This window comes from Patagioenas fasciata, chromosome 5 (genome assembly GCF_037038585.1).
Source record: "Patagioenas fasciata isolate bPatFas1 chromosome 5, bPatFas1.hap1, whole genome shotgun sequence".
Lineage (NCBI taxonomy): Eukaryota > Metazoa > Chordata > Aves > Columbiformes > Columbidae > Patagioenas > Patagioenas fasciata.
The window spans coordinates 39,040,274-39,066,024 of NC_092524.1; the positions used below are offsets into that span (position 1 = coordinate 39,040,274).

Consider the following 25,751-nt stretch of genomic DNA (forward strand, 5'->3'; position numbering starts at 1 on the left):
TATGACAAAGTTGACAACCAGACAGTTTTTATTTTGGAAGAGCTGGCTCTGAGGTTGCAGAAGTTACAGAAACTGAGATTGCTGTAGCATCTCTAACATCTTCCCTTCTTCTGAATTAACTCTTTTATAATGCAGTATCTGGTGTGTACAAATGAGATTACTTCTAAGAGATATTAATTCCAAAAACTGGGTCTGCTGTTTATTCATAGATTCAAATGACTTTCTCTTGGTGTTCAAGCCCACAGGATAACTAAAGATTTTGAAAGAAGGTCAGAGATTCAGCACTTCAAGACTTTTATCACCAGACGCACAGCTGCCTTTAGGCACTTTTCTGGACTTTAGAAAATATATCACCTGACTACAGAGGACAAGGTGATTTTTTAATATCCTGAAGATATTGACAACTTTTGGTAACTTTACTGCCCTCAGTTTTGGATGGTGGTTAGCAGCAGCCTCCACTGCCTAAATAATTACTGACTGGTCATCATCATTCTCTGGAGTCCACAATGAAATTTTAGGGCAAGTTCAAATCACTACAGAATCACTACAAGGGCTTTATTAATTCTCCTCAAACATTGATTCAGTGACTGTTAAACACATAAGCAGAAGTCTTGATGTATTTCAGTTAAGAGCCACACTTGCAGACAAATGATTACTCCTAGAACTGAGCAATCTGCCAAAGGCAAAACAGAAAATGTCTGTAACATTACCACTGAGGTCATGTTTTTTATTAGATGCAGTAAAATGTCCCCAAAGTGCAAAAATCATCTTTCATTGTAATATATTTAATTAGAAGATTATGTTATGTCCAACTACACATTTTTTGTAAAGTCCCTTTGTCAAAAGTTCTTTTAAAGGAGAAGGACAGAAATGACATAAGAAAAATAATTGACGACCTGATGATCCTGTTTATCATAGTCCTCTGATTATCCATTTTTTACTTTTCCTCACCTGAGCAGAGTAAAACAAAACTTGTGGATTTGACTGTTTTGGACAGTTCTGAATAAGGCATATTATTGGGGTTTTTATGCCAGTCTTAATTAGCTGTTCTTTTAGCCTTCATGTTTGCTGGTAAGTGTAATCATACCACTGTCTGTCAAGATACTGTTCTCTTTAATAGGTGCAAAAAGGGAGTAGGCTGACAACTACTATTGTCACTGAATCCTTACTATGTCTTTGAAGTAGACAGAGATAATTATTTATTATTATTTCACCAAAGTTTCACAAAGTGAAAGTCCAGGTATAAGAAGATGTATTCAATCTGTTCTTTAAAACCTGGGCCTTAGTGGCCAACACACTGATTTTGTACAATCAGTAAGATGCTGGAATTCATGGTAACCAGCTGCAGTAGTGCAACCACATAAAATACTGGGTGTGAGGAAACATGGGAAAGAATTAAGACAGCAAGATTAGAAAACATGTATCCCTAAAGCCTTCTTAGTGGGTGCAGCTAAGTCCAGTGAACTATATTGAAGGGAATTTGATAGAAAGGAATCCAGGGTCTGGCCACTCTCTAAAATTTACCATGCAATGGGTTAAGTATTTCAGATGGAACATAAACATTAGGGAAAGCTTCTTCTCTGAGCCAGGCAATGAAGACAGTTTGCCAATATGGAAAGAATCCAGAAATGCCACAGTGAGCAATAAAAATTTATTTAGCAGATTTCTACCAATTCTGGCAAAAAGACAACATAAGAGCCCTTGATCTTCTGTGTGGATCTTGGACATCTGCCACTCAGTTATACTTTGGGTTTTTTTGTACATCTCATACTTTAGGAAAAAGGAATCAATTGGAGAATGCATATTTAATTGGCATGAAATGATTCAGCTGGGTCAGTGTGACTAATCAGAGACTTGGAGCCTCATGGTCATGTATGTAACTAGTAAAGAAGATGGAGAAGAGGAAGGAGAAACTGCTGTGAGATATGTACTGCTCCTGATGAACCTGGAAGTAAAACGTGCTGGGTCCCAGTCAGTGACAGGTTCTCCATGCTTTCAACTACTGAAATAGTATTTTCCATCTGCTGTCCTTTCTACAGGAGCCACTTCTGAAAACAAGCAAACCACAGCCCTTTGTTCGTTCTTACCACACTGTCATCAGCCTCAGCTGGTGTGCTGTTGTTTCTTGCGTAAGAAGAGCTAATAAGCAGCAGACACCTATTCAGCTCCTCCATCACTGCTCTTTCTGGAATGTATGATGATTTCTACTACAGAATTCTGTGCCACAGAGAGATTTCAATACCGCAGTCATTACTGCAATACGCAAACTTCTGCCTGCAGTGCTTGACGCAACATATTCCAATATCTGTATATAGTCTTCAGCAACAATGTAGAGCTGGAGTGCCTTGCTCCCAGCCTGCAGGTCAGGGAAAAATTGTACGGGCACTTCAGTTACTGACATATGTCATTCTCTTTCCTCACTCTTTCAGATAAGGAGCCAAAGATAATGGCAACCTGCTCAAAGGATCGAACAGTTCCTCTCCTAGGTATGTACATACCAGGTGATAAGGGATGCTGATATGCTGGCCATTGAGCATATCTGCTGGGACCATGCTCTTCACTTCCTTCTGCAGTCAGCTTCTGTACTTTCTTCAAATGACTTATCATACATGCTTTTAACATAGAGCAGAGGGTACGTGACTTTTTGTGAGTGGGATCAGAGCTCAGTTATTTTTATTATGATTATTATACCAAAACCATGCAGAAGTCTCTCTGTTCCTCTTAGGAGAGCTGACAATCGAATTTAGACATGATGTAGTAAAATGAAATTTAAAAACAAACAAACAAACAAAAAAGGCAGCTGGAAGAGGAGTAAAGACGGAGGATATAGCATTACAGCTATATGTGTAGGCAGAAAAGGCTAGCGTGTAAATATAAATTTAGCAAAGTAAATTTATGAGAATAAAATAAAATAAATCTATCTCTTTTATAGCATGGAACTTTGTAATAATAAAAACAGAGGTCTCTGTAATACTCCAAATGAGGTTATCATTGCTATTAAAATGTCCAATTCAGGAGAAATAAAAGTTAACAACTGATCAAATCAAATTAAAATACAGAATCCCCAGCATACCCTTTCATCATGCTTTAATGGCATGTAAAAAGCACATAGATAACCAAGTGAAGCTGAGCAAATCTTTATACTTAGATATCGTGGACAAGGACTTACCTCAGCTTTTTACAATATTCTTTTGAAGAGTTGCAAATCTAAAACTAAATCCAAATGTAAAATTACTTAGGGATTCCATATCCAGAGAGCTGAATCAGGTCATTTGAGAGAGAAAAGCCAGCCAGCATACATGAAATCTTTTAACTGAACATCCCATTCAAGTGTACATTATAAGCTTGTATAGAAAGAACAAAACAGAGCTGCATAGTGGAATAAAAAGGAGCAGTAAAGCTATAATAACCTTTTCTTGAAGCAATGAAAGGTATCTGAAGGAATTAGCTTTGTGTAATTGTTTGGAAGGTGGATTCAAAGCAACTACCACCCTAAAATACTCTTCTTTCATGGAATTACATTTTGTGTATTCATTCTTTATTTCTCTGTAAAAACTAAAATCTATGCAAGTTACTCTCCTGTCCTAGCTTCAAAATCCTGGAGGTTGTTTCTGTCCTCATTAGGGTCTGTGTGAGTTTTGCTATTAACCTCAGAAGGAACAGGACTTGATTTTAATACTACTTCAGGGGCCTTCTCCAGATTCAGTCACTAATTTACTTTTATATGTAAATCACATAAATAATTTATTTAAGTGAAACTGAGGGGAAGGAGAGGGCTGTGGTTTTGCTAGGTGGAGAATCAAGGCCTAAATAATTGTTGGCTCTCAGAGTTAAAAAATTAAAAGAAAAACAAACCCCTTCAGAATAGCAAGAGTACCTAGTTCATCATCATTCTGCAAACTTGTTCCCTTTATGGTTTTTGCTCTTTTTCTTTTCCAGCCCCACTGTTCTTAATAATTCAGTACCTTCTTTCTTTAATCATATTATTAAAGGCAATGGACTGATGATTCATTTTGCTTTCTTTGCTCTCTCAGTGATGTCCATTAATGAAGACTTACTTTTCAGTGCCATCAACGCACTTACCTAAATTATTTATTTGGTTGAGAAGCTCAGTGTAGCAAAGTTTTTTGCTCCGTGTAGCAACTACTCATAGGTCAGGTTAGAGTTTCATATTGATTTTTTCCTGGAAAATGTGTATAAAATGGATTGTGCTTTAAAGTGCCAAAAGTGGTAAACATGGGGCTGAAGAAGGTATAGCTAAATAGATAATGAACATTCCTCCTTCTGTAGCAATTTTTTTCATTTGTTCTCCTTTCCATTTGGAATGAGTAAAAGACTTTTAAAAACCTTAATGGTGCTGAAATTCCCATGTAGAAGCCCATTTCCTGCTGGTTAGGGTACTGGCCTAAGGTACTCAGGTTTATACTTTTTGCCTTTTCCATTCAGGACAGAGTGTTATTTCCTGGCCACTCCACATCAGAAAAAAACAGATTTGAGTGCCTTCCCCACCCAAGGCCTGTACACTAAATCATCACCACCAGATAACTTCAGGTACATCTTGAAGGAAAGAACATGTGTTAGTAAAATTTATTTCCCATACATTTTTGAGCCATTTCTGTTGTGTCAATGCTTGCCCATTGCCTTGTTTGTCCTGACTCTAGCTAAGGAAACTTAGGCTGCTTGTGGGATATGTTAGTGTGGCTCAACTTCATTTTATGCCCCTTTTTCTCTCCTGTGACCATCCAAAATCATAATGCCTTCTTCAGCTGCTTTCACAACTGATCCAACTATCTTCTCCCACTCCTATATCCTAATAAAGATCCTTTAAAATAAGTTATTAATACTTCCTCCAGGTAACATGACTGTTTGTTCATAGGAATTATGTGACACTAAATATCATGGTGCTTCAGCACTTCACAAGTAATAACAGTTTTGATTTTTTTACAGTGTATTTGGTTCAAGAAAAGATTTGCTCTCTATTTTACAGAAGTAAACTGAAGCACAGAGGAAGTCTAAAAGTCATATTTTCCTCTCTACTAGACCATGACACCATTTATATATGGAAGATAAATGAGATTTTCCATCATACTGAATAGTGTTTACCCCACTCTTGTAGCCAATTACATACGGGAGCAAGATCAGCCTTTAAATGACTCATCCGTAGTGAAAATAAGTGTTCAGCAAACAAACCTAGAAATGTTACCCAGAGTACATAGTTTTAAGAAACAGATTGGCAGCACTAGGTTTTCAGTGTATCCCAATATTCCTCCTTAATTCCAATAAGACAGAGCATATCCCTTCCTCATTGCTGCCAGAGTAAAATATCCAACAGATATACAAAATACATTATTTTACATTTGACACCACAGAAAATCATCTGCTTATTATCAAACCCAGTCTGAGTCATAAAAACCCATGTTTTCATAGCCTGAAATCTCCAGCATCATTCTCTACTGAAAAAATTGAGATGGAAAGTGTTTTGATTATGTTTGACCAACGAGTTAAGAAGCTTTTGTTAAATATTTGTTGAGCTTAAATGCCTACTGAATACTTGGGAAAACAGTGCCATTGTTAAAATATCAGTGCCATAACTTCGGTATTAGTGAAAGATTTCTACATAAAATTTTAAGTGCTTTTTAGAGCAGATTCCTTCCCAGCCACCTCCTGCACCTCCAGCAACGTCCCCTCTGCACAAACCTTAACACAAAATGAAAGACTAGACACTGCTTATCTGGACTCCTAAACATTCCAGTGGAAAAAGCTTACCAATATGAAAAAAAGCAATGACAACTGAGGTAGGGAAAAATTGCAGACATTTACCATACCCTGAGTGCAGCCCCATGCCCCTGCTCTGAGGGATTTGGCTGTCCTCAAGTCAACACAGACACCGTGCAACTGTGTAATGTGCATTTAGGCTGTTGATAAAAGAGTTGTGTGAGAAAGAACTGTAAGAAGGGGGATGGTTGTCCACCCTCCTTGCTTGGAAGCTGCTTTCAAACCCCTGGCCTTGCCCTTGGTCTCTGCCAAGATTCCCTGCTGATGCTTGGCCATGTACCCCACTGATCCAGACCTGACCCTGACCCATTGATTTGACTTCCCAGCTTGGACTTGCACCTGTCTCACCACTACGGATTTGTCTGGCAACCCCTGGACTGTTGGCTGGCCCGAGTCATCATCACCAGACTTGCTCTGTTCTTTTTTGGGTACTGTGAGACTGGAACTTTGTCACTGCAATCCCAGTCCTACACCTGTCTTGGGTCACCCCTGGCTCCTGGTTCATCTTCCCGCAGAGACCATCCTGCTCTTGCTGCTCCCTGACCTCTTTATATGCCATAAGAATCCAGGCCTAACACACACACTCCCTCAAAAAAATGAGAGGAAAAAATAGAAGACAAACATAGGAAAGGATAAAAGGTCACCTTAGGTATTGCTTTTTGGCAGAAACCAATCTATGTATTTATAGCCAAGCTGAATCCCATTGAAAGCACAGGTCAAAATGGAAACACTGACCCTTACCTATTGCTGGGCTGGTGAGCATCACTCCTGTCTAAGTACGTGTAAGCTGCTTGCAATAAAAAAAAACCCTCTTAGTTTCAGCCCTCCAAGTGTCAGTCCTCTGTACTGGTTAATATTATCGAGGGAATCCTTGCCTGACAGAAAGTAATTTAGGATCCATTAAATATGATTACTTGGCCTTGAAAATGATGGATATTGAAGAGAATTATAGAATCACTTTACAAAAGAAAGGTCTCTTTTACATCCTTTCTTGCGGGGCATTAAATAAAGTCTGAGAAAACTCCTGAGGGATTCCTGGCATTTATAGGTTACATTTATGAAAAGAAGGATTGATATTCATATTAAAAACTCTAAAAATTGAACAGGGTGATGTGGCAAGCACGTGGACAGCTGTGACATGTCTAAAATGTGAGTGACATGTTCACCAACTGTTTTCCTTGCTTCAATTATACTAGAGATATGAAAAGTGCCTTTGATTTCAGACTAATCCTTCATGTTCCCTATTGGAATATTAACCCCAAGTGGTTTCCTAAATTCCCCATACTTCTCACTATGTCTTCATTTGTAACTGAAGTACTGAGGCCAGAGGTTTTCAAAATTCTCAAGTCACTGTTTTCATCATACGCTTTACTAGCCATATGTGGAAAGTGAGTTTGTATAAAGACTTTGTATGTTTATGCTGCTTTAAACTAACTGAGATCTAATCGTGAGACTACATTTTAGGTACAGGGGAAGTTTGACTTTATTAAAGGATCTGCCTAAGTTCAAATATACAATGAAAACACAGTTTGATCTTCCTCACTTTTCTCCCACTTGAATTTCTGATCAAAATTGATAAACTGAAATCAACTAACATTTTCTCTTACTCATTTTTCCATAGAAGAGGTAGGTTGGATAACTTATCCTATGGAAATATGATCCCAAAAGTCAGAAAAATAAGTTTTGTGGATAGCTCCCCTAGAAAATAAATCCTTCTCTAGAATGCTGGGACAAAAAGGGCAAATAAAGAGAATAAATAAAATTAAGGTCTTATGTTTTGATCTTCCTCATTGCACTCTGTTTACACATAACAAGCTGCCCTAGAAACCAAACATTTCATCCTGAAACATCTGTCTTCACTCTGATTGCTCTCTATAGATAAGTTCACCTTACAGATAGAAATTCCAAATGCTTTACCTGAACCTTCCTCAAAAAGCAGAAGGCAGCAGATTTATCACTAAGACAAAAAGCACATTCATCATCCACTTTGTAAACAAAATCACACTACGTCTGGGCGCAGCACAAGACATGGCCCACTGACAAATCTTGGCTTACGAGCTTTCTATTTTTAGATGAGGAATAACATTAATATATTTTAGATACAGAAGTTTCAAGCCAGTATTGTCAATGAGTTCCCTGACAACAGATTTTTGATTGAAGTGTGTATGTTGACCACATATTCAGACAATATCAGATTGTTGATATATATTTGGAACCATTTGCATACACTTGCAATTTCAGTTATTGTTTAAATGTTAATATATCATCTCAATGACATTAAATCAGATCTCTGGTTTCTTAGATCTGACTATATGCAGTCCACATCTGAAGCAAGTTCGACCACTTCCAGAGGCAGCCATTCTGCTCCTTCATATTATGTGTGATAATTTGTACCTGTGTAAACATGACACAATATTTTATGGGACCACAATGTTTGAATTTATACTGACAACAGCTGCTACAGATATCTAGAGCCAGGCAGATTTCAGGAGATCTCTGATTCTGTGGTAAAGCAGGTTAACTCCGAGCTGGTTTTTAACTAGTAAAACAGTAACACTCAGCCTCATGCCTCAATCACACTCACATACATGGATTTACATTCCAGTTTCACCAAATTCAGAACAGAGGTCTGAACTGGCATTTGGCACATCCCCCATGAATTCCTTATCTATTTGTTTGTTCAGAAAGGGGGGAGGTCTCACTTCCAAGTTTCAATCAGGAAACCACATACTTGACATGAGATAACTTCACCAAAAATGATGTCTTAAAACTGATAGATGGCTCTAAAAAAACTTTATTTTGGTCTAATTTTTCTTTTCAGTACATAACTGGACTCTCCTTGGAGATAACGATACCTGAGAAGTTCTATCAGCCAAGTAGAGAAGGAGATGCAGAGAAAAAAAAAAAAAAGATACGCGGTTGTAGAATAAGAAGCACTCATCAGCCTTTGATCAATGTACTAAGAATCTTTATTAACTGTGCTCCAATGTATGAGAATGCACAGAAAACTATATTTTAATTATGCATAATTTAATTATTCCTTAGACAGCAATCTTACATGGTCAGACTAGGCCAGAAGCATATTTTTATGGTTGTGACATAAACCCTGGCAAACAGGAGCTTATAATGAAAGTGCTGACACAACCTGCTAACACAACCTTAGCACTTCAAGTGCAAAGGGTATAATCAAATTTAAAAATAATTGTATCTCATCCACAAAGTATATTGTCACAAGCCAGCTGTATGACAGGAAAGTAGATGACAACAAAATGCAGGCAAAACAAATCAGGATGATATTGCTTGTCATAACGATTCGGTAAGTTTTAAGATTAAAATACATTGCACAGTTTTCAGGGTTTTATTTCTTTATAAATGCTGTTTGCTATGATGGTGCAGTAGCCAAGTGAGCTGTACTGCAGTATACAATTTCTTTGCATATCCCTCTTGAAGTGAACCTAATGAGAAGCTGTAACACTCAGACTGAATAGTACAACACTTAATTCTGTGAGGCAGTTTGGAAATGTGTCCTGTGCTTCACTTGCATGCATCAAGATAGTATGTGGCGGTAGCAAATTCGACGAATCCAGACGCCGGCATAAGCTCTTTGATCGAACGGGCGGGCCGGGCGAGAGTAAGGAGTCTAATTCAATGTGAATTTACCATCCGTACTCTTTAATGAACTCTTAAACAACACTGAATATCAATGTCCCCGAGACCACGTTTTTCCAAGCCTTATATACTCTATACCAAAAGGCCATGCGGCAAGTGCAGGCTACAATTGGTTACACTCACAGTCACTCATCCCCCCCCACTATGGTGATTGGCTGCAGGGCACTGTTCACAGACTGTTCATGCGCAGCGGCAACGCCCCTCCTGCAGCCTGGGTTGAGGGCAGAGCGGCCTCTGTTCACTTTCCTTTTGTCTCTGGTGTCTCAGGGAAATCCTTCCGTGTAGCACAGCCGCATCAAGCCCTGGCTTGTTCACAGCACACAGCCAGAGACTCTCCACAATTCCTCCTTTTTTTTTTTTTTTTTTTTTGGACAAGCCAGGATTGATTAGCTGTGTGTTCTAATCCTTTTTTGATATGTAATAAAAAAAACAACTTATACATAACATATAAATAACAACAATCAACGTAAACAGTGCACTTTGCAATAAACCTGAGGTATTCCATTGCCGTTTAAATATCGCAATGGATTGATTAAACAAATTCCAAGAACTTTGGTTTAAAGATACTCAACTTATAACAAACGATGTGCTGGGTGTTGATAAACTTACTCAAGAGGTAGCGGTGTTTAAAGATCTACTTATATAACTATAGTACGCATACATGTCACAGCTAAATCAATGCAAAGGTTACACCTCACTCTGTGACCTCCGAAGGTTCTGCTGCAGGGAGTTGACTTGGTTGAGTTTGTTTCAACTCCGGCTTTACTGCTCGGCTTGGAACCCACAATGGACCTTGATCTGTGGAGAGACACATATACCCTCTACCATTAAAAATAACAGGTACTGGTCCCTTCCACAATCCAGTGGTGGGATCACGATATCTCACCATGAATTCCGGTAAAGTGTTTTTCCTTCCTAGTCTGATCTGATAATGATGAATGATCACAGGAGGCTCCTCATGATCTCCAGTTAGACATAAATAATTCAAGGTAAACAACACCTTTGCTAAACGCTGTTGACAATCTAACTCTTCCTGCTTCTGTTTGCTCAAATACCCTTTAATCATTTGATGTGCTCTCTCGATGATTCCTTGGCCTGTTGGGGAATGAGGTATACCTGTAACGTGTTTCACTCCCCATTTCATTAGAAAAGTTCTAACTTTCTGGCTAACATAGGCAGGGCCATTGTCTGTCTTAATCTTTTCTGGGACACCCATTACAGCAAAACAAGCTGTAAGATGTTTACATACATGTAGTGCTTTTTCCCCTGGTAAAGCAGTAGCCCATATCATTTTTGAAAAAGTATCAATTGTGACATGCACATATTTAAGTCTTCCAAATTCTGGCACATGTGTCACATCCATTTGCCATACTTCTAAGGCTTTTAAACCTCGAGGATTGACACCGATTCCTATACCTAACATCTGGCTTCCACACTGAGGACATGCCTGTACAATACTTCTTGCTTCATTTAAAGTTAAATCAAATTGTCTTTGGAGACCTCTGGCATTCTGATGAAAGCTCTCATGACTTTGTCTCGCTTGTTGGAATTTATCTGTTGGAGGCATGTGCTGTACTGAACTTACTAAACTATCTGCAATTTGATTTCCTTCACCTAGACCAAGATTCCATTGATGACTGCGGATGTGAATCACACAACAGGGTTCTTTTCTTTGATTTAAAATAGCTCTCAATTGTACAAACAATTTTCCTAATCGAGGATTATTCGATTGTCTTAACAGGGCATTTTCCATTCTGGGTATTACACCTGCTACATACAAAGAATCTGTGACAACATTTAAAGCAGATTTCAGCCAATTATTTAAGGCCCATATTACTGCCGTGAGCTCTAAAGTCTGCAATGAATCCTCTTTTGAACCTTCAATTAAATGCTGTTTCCATTGACTATTCTCTTGCCAGACACATGCTGCCTGGTGTCTTCGTTTTCCTGCATCTGTATATACTGTAAGGCCTTCAACAGGTTTTGCTTTTACTTTGCTTCTCTCTAACCACTGATTTGTTCTAAGGAATTGCCATAGTTTACCTTTTGGTTGTCGTGAATGTACCTTGCCTATAAATCCTAATAATGCATTCTGAATAGGCATCGAATGTCTCAGCCACCATTCTAAATCGGCTCCATTTATCGGAATACTGATGTCATCTGGTTCCTGACCGCTAATTTCTAATATTCGAGATCTTCCTTTTCGAATCAATTCTCCAATTGCTTCTGATCTCGTTTGAATACTGAATTTTGGTTGGACACTGAGAAAAATCCACTCTAATAATCGCAAATCATTTTCTGTTTTCAATCTGACAGTGGCACAAAAGGAAGAATCTGTAGCAACATCTATGGGGAATTCCCCGTTTTTGTTTTGCCACTGGCAGATGATTGCACACGGATGTTCTAGATTGCTAATAAGGAGGGAAATTGGTCGATCAGAAAGTCTTCGGCTAGACCAATTTGTCTGTACTTTTTGTATAATATCAGAAAGACATTTGAGATGCACGGACTCTAAGCTTATTTTCTTAGCTGGATCACCTCCTTTTAGAAGTGAAGTAAGCGGTGCTATATCATTGTTAGTAATGCCTACGCAATTTCTAATCCATTGTATGTCCCCTAACAATTTTTGGACATCATTTAAAGTTTGTAAATCAGTATGTAATTCAATTTTTTGTGGACGAATCTGTGCATCACAAATGGACCAACCAAGGTATTTCCAAGGTGCAGACTTTTGAACTTTCTCTGGAGCTATAACCAACCCCTTTTCTTTGAGTTTGATCGTAATTTGGACTATGGAACTTTCTGTGAACTCAGCTTGTTGACAGAACAGAATATCATCCATATAATGATAAATAATTGTTTGTTTCCATGATGCACAAATAGGTTGAAGTGCCCATGCAACATACATTTGGCACAGTGTAGGAGAATTTTTCATACCTTGCGGTAGCACTACCCACTCATACCTTTTAGCTGGTTCCGCTTTGTTTACTGAAGGCAGTGTAAATGCAAAACGCTGTGTATCTTGCTCATGTAAAGGAATGGTAAAGAAACAATCCTTTAAATCTATAATTAGAATATGCCAATTTTCTGGTAACATTACAGGTGATGGTAATCCAGGCTGTAAAGCACCCATGGCTTGCATTTGATCATTTACCTTTCGCAAGTCATGTAATAATCGCCATTTTCCACTCTTTTTTGGTATTACAAAAATTGGGGTATTCCATGGACTAGTAGAAGGCTTGATATGGCCTGCAATTAATTGCTCTTCCACTAATTCACGTGCCTTTTGCAGTCGCTCTTCTGTTAATGGCCACTGGTCAACCCAAACTGGGCTATCTGTTAACCAGGTCAATGGAGGGTTGGGCAACTGCTTTCCAGTGACCACTAAGGAAAAGGTGAAGTAGTTAATACAGCACCAAGTTGCCCCAAGACGTCACGGCCAATAAGCGCCTCAAGGCTGCTTGGCAATTCCATTACATACACCCTAAGGGTAACACATTGACCTTCAGGGAAACTAATCGAAATGGGATCAACACTTATATTTGGAGTAGTTTGACCCCCTACTCCAGCTACAGTGGAAGAGATTGATTTTTGAAGTTTCCAATTTCGTGGCCATTTGAATTGACTAATGATGGAGACATCAGCTCCAGTATCAAGCATTGCATTTACATCTACAACAACAGTAGAATCAGACTGAAATAGTTGCACACGTAACATGGGACGCTGAGTCATTGATGAGGTGAAGCAAACTGCAGGACCTGTCGATCCAAATCCTTTATCATGCCTTTGTGTTGAGGATGCTGGAGGAACTCCTGGAAGCATTGGTAGGCAGTTTTCCAGTGCTACTACCTGAGCTATTCTACTCCCAGAAGGAATAAAAATTGGCGGATGCAGAGTGTAGGCCAGGATTTGAACAGTTCCTGTGAAATCTGCATCAATTATACCTGGTATTACTATAAGACCTTTGATACTAGCAGAAGAACGGCCAATCAATAGGCCTCCAATGAGACTATCTTGTCGAAATAAAGGTCCTTTAGCATTAGTTGGTATTCTATGAATTGCAGTATTGGTCAATGTTATATCTACTGCTGTCTCCACATCAACTCCGAGGCTTCCTGCGGTGCTTGGCTTGTTGAGGTGAAAGAAGCCTGGTTCACAGTTGGTCGCTGATTGGGATACAGGTTCGGAGATGTTCTTTGTGTCTTGTAGCTGCTGAACGTACACCATAGTTTGTGATTATTTGTTTTGCTTGCTGCAAAATTTTCCAATCGTGTGGTTCCCATACCGCTGTCTGAGTGTTCATATTTTGAATTACCGGTAGGGCTAATTTTGCTGGAGACCAATCACCTTCTAGAATGGCATCTTTGATGACCCCTGACCATCTGCTACGTCGGGGCTGCGGCTGGTCAGTAGAATCTATAGGCACCTTTGATTGCATTGTTTGTGAAGGGCAAGCTGGTTTTTGAAACTCAATTTGTTCCTTATTTTTCTCTACATTTGACACTCTTAAGTTAAGTTGTTCAAGCTTGTTGGTAATGACTTGCAGTAACTGCTCTACTGCTTGGGGTGAGCCCAATGATGTAGGAGGAGGCTCACAAAAAACTTCCGCGGGTGCCTGCGGAGGCAAAGTTTGAGGCGGCCCCGGCCCCGGCGACTGCGCCGGCCCGGCCTCCACGCTTTTCTCGGAGGGAGGGGGGGCGTCCGGCTCGGGGCAGGGCAGAGGCGGAGCGGTAGGAGGAGGGCGGCACTCAGGGCCTCCCACATCCGGACAGTCGACTAGTTGCACTTCCGCTTTCTTGGCACATTGCCCCAGAGACTCGGAGGGGGAAACTTCCGGTTCTTTGTTTACGAGCCGCGCAGTTTCTAATCCGCGTTGCAGATCGGATTGTGAAAGTATTGGCTGAGACGGGACCCCGCGACCACCCCGAACGGCAGGCAGACCCCACAGAGTAGCCCACAGGCCCCTCTTTTCTTTTGGACGACAAGTTTTATCAGTCCAGGTTTGTTCTTGGACAAGCGCCTCCGCGGCTCTTAGGGCGGCACGTTGTTCCGATTTCATAATTTCTAATGATTCTAATACGGTTTTCCACAATTCTCTCACAGCTTTAATTTCTTTCTCTTCTTCCCCTCTGATAGTTTTGTCCCACATAGTGTCCCCCACTGATCTCCATTCCGTTGGGGAAAACAAAAGTGGAACTTCCCCAAAGTGTCCCCACTTCTGAGCTAAAAAAATCAATGTGATTAGCTTTTCCTGTGACGATTCAATACCTCTCTTAGAGAGAATAGTCGTCAGCAGTGCCGCGGCTGTTTCAATATCCATTATCTTATCAGCGCGGTCTTAACGTAGGATGCGAGTGGCCAGCTCGACTGGTGCCCGTCTTTTGATACCGGACTAAGCACACTATCCCACACCCCGGCTTGGCTCCGTTTTTATGAACGCTGCTCACCGCAGTAATTTCGATCCGGAGCGATATGCTTTGCTAACGATCCATCCTTCTGCTACCATATGTAGATCCGAAGCGTTATGCTCTGCTAACGAACCATCCTCTGCTACCAAATGTGGCGGTAGCAAATTCGACGAATCCAGACGCCGGCATAAGCTCTTTGATCGAACGGGCGGGCCGGGCGAGAGTAAGGAGTCTAATTCAATGTGAATTTACCATCCGTACTCTTTAATGAACTCTTAAACAACACTGAATATCAATGTCCCCGAGACCACGTTTTTCCAAGCCTTATATACTCTATACCAAAAGGCCATGCGGCAAGTGCAGGCTACAATTGGTTACACTCACAGTCACTCATCCCCCCCCACTATGGTGATTGGCTGCAGGGCACTGTTCACAGACTGTTCATGCGCAGCGGCAACGCCCCTCCTGCAGCCTGGGTTGAGGGCAGAGCGGCCTCTGTTCACTTTCCTTTTGTCTCTGGTGTCTCAGGGAAATCCTTCCGTGTAGCACAGCCGCATCAAGCCCTGGCTTGTTCACAGCACACAGCCAGAGACTCTCCACAATAGTATCCTAATTTCTAGTTTCAGGCTGTTCTAGGGTTACCTCCACATCTGAAATTTGCCAATTTTTTTTGAGGGTTTGATATTTTGCAACACCAGCTCCCACTTTGCTGTGTCCAGACCCACATATCTAAACATCTTTCCTTTGCAGTGCTGCAATTACACCACACAACAGTGTTTTTAAAAAGGTGCTGAACATCACAGTCATATATTGTGCTGCTCTGCTCTGTACTGCATGAATTGCAGGATTTATCACATCGTGCACTGTTGGATCCCTATCAGAAAACAATACAATTTCAGACCAGAAGTTAAACTAAATAGTTCCTACAACTTCTCTTGTTTCATTTAATCATTTTTACTCTTCTTTTTTTTTAACTTAAACAATACCATTTTAAAGATACTGGTAGGTGGCATGGAGAAAACACTGAAGACCTGTTATTCTTTACAGTGATTAATATAGATAGGCTCCTGAAAACAAACAAACAAAACAAAAAACAAACAACAACAACAAACATGCAAAGCTGTGCTTGCAAAGCTATGCAGTGACATTAATACAAAGATTATGAAGATATGAATGAAGACATGGGTCAGCAAACATTGAATGAGACTCAGGGGAATCCTACGGTTCGCTCAGACAAAAACACAGGATGGTACAGGACCATCATGAAGAGCAGTAAAACTGTTATGAATTGGCCAACTCTGCCTATTGCTGATTTGCAGGGAACTATGGCAATGTGTTCTCGGTTAATCATTCATTCATCTTGAATTAAGATGTTTGCAACTACTGAGTGCCTTGCCTTTTCCTTTGAATGGAAAGTCATCAAACTTAGACCACAGAGCCCAGGAAGTTGTTCATAACATTACTTGCTTTTTGACTAGGACATAAAACAGAAGTTACAAACTATTACAAACTAAGAATGCAGCAGAGTTTTCAGATTTTCTATGTAAAACTCATACACACCTATACATTAGTGACCACACTGCTGGGCAGAAGCAGCTTCCAAGTCAGTTTTAAAGGCAAGCATCCATACTGTTTGACTACTGGAAAGCTTTCAGGGTTGGCTCTGGGCAAACCACTCAGTACTACTAGCAGGAAAACTGCTGCTTAGAGCTGACTCAAGGATGTACCTTATGTGAAGACGGGTCCTGGAACTTCATGCCTAAGAGTGGCAGCTTGCTTATGCCATCAATCTGTGCAGTGATGTCAGATGACTGATATCAAGCAAACAACGTAGTTTGGACTTTGTCCTAGAAAAGCCAAAATATGCCTACTAGTGCAATGACAGAAAGTGTGTGTGAACAGAAGAAATTCGCGTTGCCAAAGGAAATATGACTGCTTCCAGATTTTAAGAGGATCCTGGATCCCATGGAGCTCTTAGGATTGACCAGACACCCAAGCTATATCCCTTTGCTCACAGGGTTCCAAGAATGCTTAAAGTACAAACAGGAAGCTGATAACTTCAATAACATGGTAAAAGGTAGACAATCTGTGGAACAGAGGGATGAGACCCTGAAGAATCGGCATTTTCTAGCTCTCAAATGCAAAGGGCAGTAGATAGCTGGAGGCCGGCATTTAAGTGAAAAGGTGTCGTGCTAGTTGGTAGAGGACACACAAGTCAATATGTAGGCATGAGTACTCATAATATATGAGTATTAATAGTAACTGGAAGACTTGGAGGGTGTGTAAAATTTGTACTTCTTTTAAAAAAATATTTTTGTTACATATATTAAGTGAAAGTTAAAGCTGAAATCAGCGGGGTGAATCCCTGTGAGATGAAAAATACCTTTTATCTTAGTATCCAGTCCTACAGATCCTATGCAAGTAAAAATCTATCCCTAGAAGCTAAATACGTATTTTTCTCCAAGTTAATAAATTTATGCTCCCTGCAATACGACTTTAACTGACATTAAGCATATCTACCAAATTTCATCATATTACTTGATTTTTCAGAAATACTTAGGCTACTTGTAACTATGCATGACTCAGTTCATAATTTTCAGAGTAGCTTTATGGTGGAGATTCTCGCACCTGAAGAGAAGTCTGCTGAGTTTTAGAGGACTCTACATGTGTGCACGCATCTGGCTGTGGACAGACGCTTGCAAGAATGAGTCTAGATTGTTACTCAGCTCCTGATCTTTAAATTTAAAACACTTAATTATTAGTTACTCTGGATAGATAATTATACCATCTGAATCCCACTGCATTTACATGCACTGATGTGTCCATACTTTCTAAATTACAAGATCAATTCTAAATGAAAACATTTACATTATGGATCAGGATAATTTGATTTGTCAAAATTCTCTGCAGTATAGAAAAAACTAATTGTATTGACACACAGCAGTTTTTGTGCAAGTCAATACAGGAGCACTGGAGTTTAAGAACAGAAAGGATTTCTTGGCTCATCAAATTCAATTTCCTGCTGTCACAGGTGGTCATGTGTTTCATATAATACTTCCATTATACTTCTGGATGCACATCAAGCTTTACAAGTTTTGCTGTTACATCAGATTTTCAGTCCCCCTTTCCATTCACCTGTCTTGTGATCCCTATTGAAAACTGAGGCAAAATATTCAAATGCATTTTGAACCATGCCTAATATATCCTCTGCTGCTCCTTCAGCTTTAGTGCAGAGGGATCTCACTGGTCTCTTAAATTGACATCCATGAAGAACCTTTTGCTATACATATTTTTAAGACTAATAACATTTGATTTTTGGCAATTCTTATTTCACCACTACACTTCCCATCACTGAGGTTTAGCTTTCCTAGCTGATCACTCTTTGATTTAATTAATTCTCCTAATTTCTTGAAGTTCATTCTTCCTTTTGAAATCAAGAAACCTGAAGACCAACTTCAATTAGTCCTCCAGTTTATCTAAATGTAATATATATGTGATCACTTAAAAGGTTGTTTTTATGACCAACTGTTCTTTAGTGCAGTTACTGCTTGCCAAAATCAAATGTAAATAAATTCTAAAATAACTGATAAAACTAAAATAACTGTAACTGATACAGTAATCATTCAGCATTGTCTACCACAACCAGGAATAACTGGTTCCAAATATTGTTACTGACACTTGTTTCCCAGGGAGTGGCACAGAAATTGGTCTTTCTATCAGTGATTTTGACTGTTACTTTCCCAGCTCATTTACTGCTCCTTAACTCAATGCTTCTGTGGTCCTATAGAACTATAAGGCAGTTTAATTGCTAGCTCCTTTGGTTTTTCAAGCCTCCATCTGCTCCAGCCGTGAGTTCTTTACTTCTCCCATGTACTAGTTCGAAGTGGTCTTTCAATTTTTAACATAACCATTCCACAAAAATAAACGACAAATAAAAAGCTTTGCCCTGAAAAAATTATAAAAGTTAGTTGCTGCCAATGCAGGAAAATTCAAATAATTTATAGACTTAGATCAAGATTCTCAGTGAAATCACATGCTTAATAATTTATAACACAATATAGTGGGATTCAGTGTCTTACTCTGAAAGTGCAATATTAGTAGGTAGGTAGATGTTTATGTTAACAACATCCATAGAATCACAGAAGGACTGAGGCTGGAAGGCATCTCTAGAGATTATCTAGTTCAAGCCTTCACCAGAGCAGGGTCAGCTGGAACAGATGGCTCAGGGACGGGTTCAGCCATGTCCTGAACATCTCAAAGTATGGGGACTCCACAACTTCTCTGAGCAACCTCTTCCAGGGTTTAACCATTGTCAAAGCAAAAAAGGCTTTTTTCTCATGTTTAGGTGAAATTTCCTACATTTCAATCTGTGCCTCTTGTCTTTTCAGGGGCCACTACTGAGGCAAATCTGTCTCAAACATCGTTATTCCCTCCCATTATGTGTGTATACACATTGATAAGGTCACTTCTAAGTCTTCTCTTCCTTAGGCTAAACAGAGGAAGAGCCTTTCCGCATATAACAGATACTCCTTAATCACCTTGATGGCTCTTCGCTGGACTCATTCCAGTATGTCCATCTCTTCTCTTGCAGAGAAGAGGAGCCCAGCACTGGATGCAGTACTGAGGATATTTGTTTTGTCCAGCTCTGTTTTTATGTCAATTTTACTGGTTCCATGAAAGGAATTAATTTCTATTTTACTTAGAGTCATTTTCACCTCCACTCCTGCATACATACATATACCTTGGCAAGATCTTTCATAGTTTAATGTCGCAATGTTGTAAGGAATGCTTCTCACTCAGAGGCCACCTGGGCCAGCAAATGGCACCAAATGTGCAAAATTAGAAACAAAAACTTATATAGTATGCACAGCATGTGCAATTTTATATTCCATTTGAATTTTTCACTTCTAGATCATCAGAATTTCCTTTTGAATTTAAACAAATGAATCTACAGGAAGGAGGTGAAGAGAACAAGAACTTTCTGTGGAATATGTCAATCTGTAGATTAATTAATACATTGATTCCATTTGAGAGCCTGCATGTACCTGTCTTCCCACTGAGATACCCACTGTGCAATCAGTGGTAATTTAAAAATCAATTGCTCTTCTGTAGTAATTAAATTTGTCCATTTAAACAGATACAATTGATAGAGCCTGCAACTAATTTCAAAGCAGGGATTCTTAAGGGATTCTAGAGATTAAGGGCTGTGAGCCAGCAATTTGTGGGGTTTTTATTCAACATATGTACATCTATATAAACTATTTTGTATATTGGTTTTAAATACACTATACCACATACGAAATTTATCTCAAAATATACTGTGAGACAAAGCAAAATATATTGCTAGACAAACACAAAAACTTAATGGAAGTGATTGTAGTTAGGTACAACTATATCTTAAAAATACTGAAAGCTAATTATTCTTGTATTTCACAACTAAATGTGTTGCCTATAAAATTACATATTTTTAAAAAATTGCACCTTTTTCATGTGATTGTCTAGCTTTTTATAAGTCTGGTTGAAAAAAAAGTTTACTTTTCTTGAAAGTTTGCTTTTCGTTTTGAGCATACAGAGAGAATTATGGAGCTTTTGCCACACAGGGCTTAATCAAATAAAATATGACACTTGCATGTATAGAATACGTATTTCTGAGGCTCATAAAACAATTATTTCCCCTCAAGGCAATTCATTATTATGCACCAGAGGTCTTTAAGATGGACTATTTAGGGGGAAAAAAGGCAGAAAATAGGACAAGAGAAAAAGAGAAACCTAAAACTAACATGAAATGCATATTCACAGTTTTTAAATTCTTTGCGATTTACTTCAGCCCTTAGGTGGCATTGACACACTAGCAAGTTATATACCATGTTATGTGCCTATTTAGCCTAGAATTCAATAAAAATAACACCAGGGAAATCACTGTAACACATTGCAGATACAGCACATGTTTAAAGTATTGAACACCTTACAAAAGCAGACACAACATTAATGATAACATGTTGCAGTTAACTGGCAGACTGCTTCTGCAACTAATTTAATTTAATTGCCAACTCTTAGTTTGCAGAGACATCCTTACATTATTTTAAGGCAAAATATTGTAATTACAAAAATTAAAGAGAATTGAAATTTATTTGAACAAATCTGGTTTTCTATATCAATATACTATAGTGAAGACCCATAAAAAGAGTAATCACTCATTTTTTATTGACATTAAAACTAAGATGCTAATACCTACTCTAAACATGGTACCTTCTATAAGGAGTGTAGTAATATGCATTTAGAAGAGTAGGGTAAAAGAGTTACATAGTTTATGTTGTTGTAGCCAGTGGGAAATAAAGTTTTCTTTCACAAATGAAGGGAGAATTCAGCATTTCAGGATCTTGAAATTCAGTAGTAATCAGTGAAACCATAATATTGTTCAATTTTTCTCGAAGGAAAATTTAGGAATTATTTCATTGTTTATTTTTTCTGCTTTCTTCTATTAAAAAAAAAAAAAAAAAACAAAAAACTTATAATATAGCTATCACTAGAGCCAGATCTGTTTAACTTTTCAAGTGCCCAGCCAGATTACAATAATGCAGTTTGTTTCAGTATGCTCCTGTTTTATTTATCTATTAAATATAACCTAATCCAGAAAAACAAAATAGGGATAAAAGGTATACTGAAACACACACATTCTGCATATTCTCAGGATGTATAGAATTGTTACAGAAATGTTAAGATTCATATGCATGGAGAATTAATAGGAATATTTGGCTGTGGAAGTATCAGAAAGAAAAAAAACAACACTGGAGAACAGTTACAAGAGTGGCATTTATCCATAGCACCTGGATTAGCAGGTCATCAAGATCCTAGCACATATCTACCTACAGCTTAGCAGTGCACCTAGATGAGGAGGCAAATGGCAGTGAGTAAATCCAAACGGTTTGCCAAAGTGGTACTGGATAGCGAAAATAATCATGGTCAGGTTACAAAAAGGCATATCCAAAACCAAGATGTAGGAAGAAAGTACAATTGAATGACTGAAATCAGTTTAGATTGATAATAAACCTTTTTCAATTCTTAGGAGGCCTTGCATTGTGGCTACAATATTGCAACATTATTTCCTACAAACCCTACATAATTTAGCATCATAAAAGCAAATAATCAATTCCTGGTGTTCATAGGGTTTTCTACAAAAAACATATTGAATTAATTCACCTGTTTTAATTTTGCTACAAGACAGAATTCAGCATTTCTGGATTGCGCTCTCTGCTACCTCCAAGAACTAAACAAGCAGATCCTCAGCTGGTATACAAACCTACAACTCCATCAAAATCAAAAGAGCTACAACAATCTACACCAGCTGTGGATCTGCTACATTAATTTATTATTAGGCACAAGCAGAACTCAGCTGCTTGCATTTCTGCTTCAGACCAGAGGTTTCACGAGTAATAGACTAAGATTTGATATACTTCAAAATGAAAGAAGTGCTTTAAAAAAGATACATAATCAGGTGATCTGCAATTATTAAACATGTAATTAATTTTCTGAATAGTGTTATGAGATTTATGTCACAAATATTATGCACTTTTTACAGCTGGGAAATTCACATCTAGAGGGCCAAGTGGTCCTGTAGTGTTTCCAAGCTTTCAGCTATACACTGTCCTAGTCCACATCTTAGCAACAAGGCTTGGCTGTCTTTCAATGAGGTTAATAAATGATAGTATGCTATTAAAGTAATGATCAACACTATTTAAGTTATTTCATTGAGCATTTAAGCTTAACTGCAAATAAATCTTGTCCTGTAGTGTTAAAGTTTGGCTTGTGTGTTGCAAACTAGGTCAGATATTTAGAATCACTGAGGATGATTTGATTTCTAACACTGCTAAACTAAGAGGTAGAGATTGTTCTACAGGCAGTTGCTTCTAAATGTCAAAAAATCTAAAAGATAGTATTGTAGAGATACTGGGGCCTGTAAAATTGTCTTGTGCTTAGACCTGTAAATGCTGCCAACTTCTGTTAAATTAATGTATGCAAAATCTGTGAGTAAACAAGTTTTTATTTCTAATATAGCAACAGGGTATCTATCTGTATTCATCAACAGTGGGGGAGAGGTGATTGCATGTATCTTCTGTCCAAAGACAGAATTATGATTATCAAATTCTATGCTTTATTATTGTTTAATCAGTGGGGACCGTAAGCTGCAAATCAGTGAAAAATTACTGATTCCTAGGTTAACTCAATCTTTTCAAAAAGAGACACGTATGTTATTAGTCTGATTCTGTCTTTCTCAATGTTTCATTGCAGCTAAGAGTTCTGCCCCACGAGTGAGGAGCATAAGACTGGGCAAGGATGATGTCTTCATCACAATCGAACTGACAGCTGGGTACCTACATCCTTACTGGGTCTGTTAGCAATCTGCAGCTAAATTAAAAGGTCAAAACCAAATAACATATCCCAGACAAGTAACCTGGGTGAAAGCTTATCTCTGCATTGCAGTCATTGACACAAGACAAATCATGGGCAGATCTTTTGTCACTACTTTGTGAGTAGGATGGATTTAGATCATGCATGCGTTGGAAAAGAAAGCTGAAATTTCTCCTTCTAAGATACTTGAGTTCCTCACTGCCACCTGGTTCTCAGCTTTCTTACATCCTTGACTTCCAGCAAGCTTACCCAAACAGTCTTGAAACTGCCATGCTGTTGGGAGTTTACTCAGCATACCTGATTGCATCTTGAAATCCCAGTAGGGCTGAGAGAAGAGGCTCAACACACCAAGCAGAAAGACAATAAAAATTACTGCAGCCACCTCTTCTGTTGGACACCAGAGAAATCCAGTGGAGACACATGAGCTGTTCTGTTCCAATGCAGCTGCTCTCTAGGACAGTTTCTATGGTATTCCTCCGTGTTATATCGAGGGGTCCAGCCTTCCACTGATTTAAATTTTTGATTTGTTGTCTGTTCTGTTCTGCTCTCTTCTATTCCTCCTGCTAGGAGTCAGATCTTAACCTCAGTCATCACACAGAAGTGGAGTCTTAGAAAAAAGACAGCTGAAGGAAAAGTATGAGTGAGCTGGTACTCCTGTTTTTCTAACAAATTAATGCTCCACATGCAAATAATTATTTTTGTTTAATTCCAGTCTGCATAAAAAAAAAAAAAAGAAAATAAGCAAACATCTTAGGAAAATGCATCTGTATTAAAAAAATAAACCTTTAATACAATAGAATGACTTATTTTGTCTTCACTGTTGCAAATTCACTCACAAAGATGGCCTAATCAATTATCTGACTTTTTAAAGATGTTTTTTTAATGAGTTTTAGTGGGTTGTTGTCTTTTTTTTTTTTCCTTCTTCTTTGAGAGGAAAGCATAAAAAATATCTACTGGCCATCTGTAATTCCTGGGCTAGGGCAGATTTCTTAAAACCAAACAAAACTACAGCCAGTCTTTATGTGAAAATTTTAATGAAGAGCTTAAGATTTGACTTATAGAGTCCATATTGAGATGTACATGCAGGTGGCTAAGTCAAAACTCTGGTGACTGAAAATTTTCTGTCCCAATGGGGCTATTAACCTAACAAGTATCATCCATGTCCTTGTGTTTTATGAACAAGCTTTTATGGTGAATCTCTTACAATTATCTTACACTTTGCCATCTGTGTGTTCTTTTATGAGTGAGAATCATAGAGTGCTTTGGGCTGGCAGAGGCATTTGAAGATCATCTAGTCCAAGCCCCTGCTGTGGGCAAGGACATCTTTCAATACATCAGGTTGCTCAAAGCCCTGTCCAATCTGACCTTGAACACTTCCAGTGATGGGGAATCCACAACTTCTCTGGGCAATCTGTTCTCGTGTTTTGCCACCTCATCATAAAATATTAATATTTCTTCCTAATGTCCAGTCTAAGTCCACCCTCTTTCAGTTTAAAACTGTTGCCCCTTGTTGACCCTCACTGTAGGTCTTGGTAAAGTGTCTCTCCCTGTCTTTCTTATAAGCCCTTTCTAAGTACTGAAAGACCACAATAAGGTGTCCCCAGGGCCTTCTCTTCTCCAGGCTGAACAACCCCACCTCTCTAAGCCTTTCCTCAGAGGAGAAGAGTTCCAGCCCTCTGACCACTTCATGGCCTCTTTTGGACTTGCTCTAACAGGTCCACATCTTTCTTGTGCTGGGGACCCCAGAACTGTAAACAGGACTCAACTGTAAACAGTTTCTGTCTTTTTTGGGATGTTTTCAGCTCTTTGACAGCTGTTCCTCTGAGGTAACCTCAGCCAAACCGTGCTGAGGGGGCTCTGGTGACTGCAGGGACGCCCCTCCGCCCTTCAGCCCATGACCCCCTGCAACTGTTTGATCCCTCTCTCCTGCAGAGGAGGCAAAACTGTGAAACTGTTGCTTTTGTGAGCATTTTACCAAAGGTCTTTTTAGACTTTCCACGGAAATGTCCATTTCCCCCTGTCCTTCCGGGCAACATGTCCCAGCCTTTTGAGCAGCTGCATTTGGCTTTTGGGTGCATTTATCACACAGCCGGGTGATTCTGCCAGCATGCTTCAGTTGCAAACCCTGCAAACGGTTATTTGCTTTTAGGCCGCTGAAGCAGAAAACGCGTCTTCGTTGTAGAGAATAACGTGTCACCAGCGACTAATAAGTCACCAGAGTCAGGGGACATTTTCTGCCGGACAGAAACAAACGCGGGTGGTTCAGTCGCGGCCCCGGCCTGGCCGCAGCCCGGCGCTGCCCTCAGAGCGGCGGGAGGAGGGGCCGGATTGCGGGGGGAACGGAAAGCTCCGGGCCCGGGTTTCCCGGCGTCCCGGTGCCATCCGGAGGGAAGAGTTTAAGCGGCAGCAGCTTCAGGAGGGATGAGGAAGGTGGAGGTGCGGTCGTTGCTTTTCCAGGTCTCTCCTTTCTTCGTCCCCGGTCCCCGCCTG

The 25,751-nt window shown here is 39.3% G+C and overlaps 1 protein-coding gene across 3 annotated transcripts in view; it reads left to right on the forward strand.

Annotated features, from left to right (window-relative positions):
* The window catches only part of ZNF770 (zinc finger protein 770), a 52,712-nt gene that overhangs the window by 17,914 nt on the left and 9,047 nt on the right, over positions 1 to 25,751 (forward strand). The window contains exons 5-6 of one of the 3 annotated variants that reach the window (XM_071809364.1): positions 2,430 to 2,486; positions 23,142 to 23,239. The gene's annotated coding sequence lies outside the window, so the exon portion shown is untranslated. Of the gene's footprint in view, positions 1 to 2,429; positions 2,487 to 23,141; positions 23,240 to 25,572; positions 25,719 to 25,751 lie in introns of those variants that run through there. The other 2 variants (XM_065839632.2, XM_065839633.2) reach the window with 2 other exon arrangements.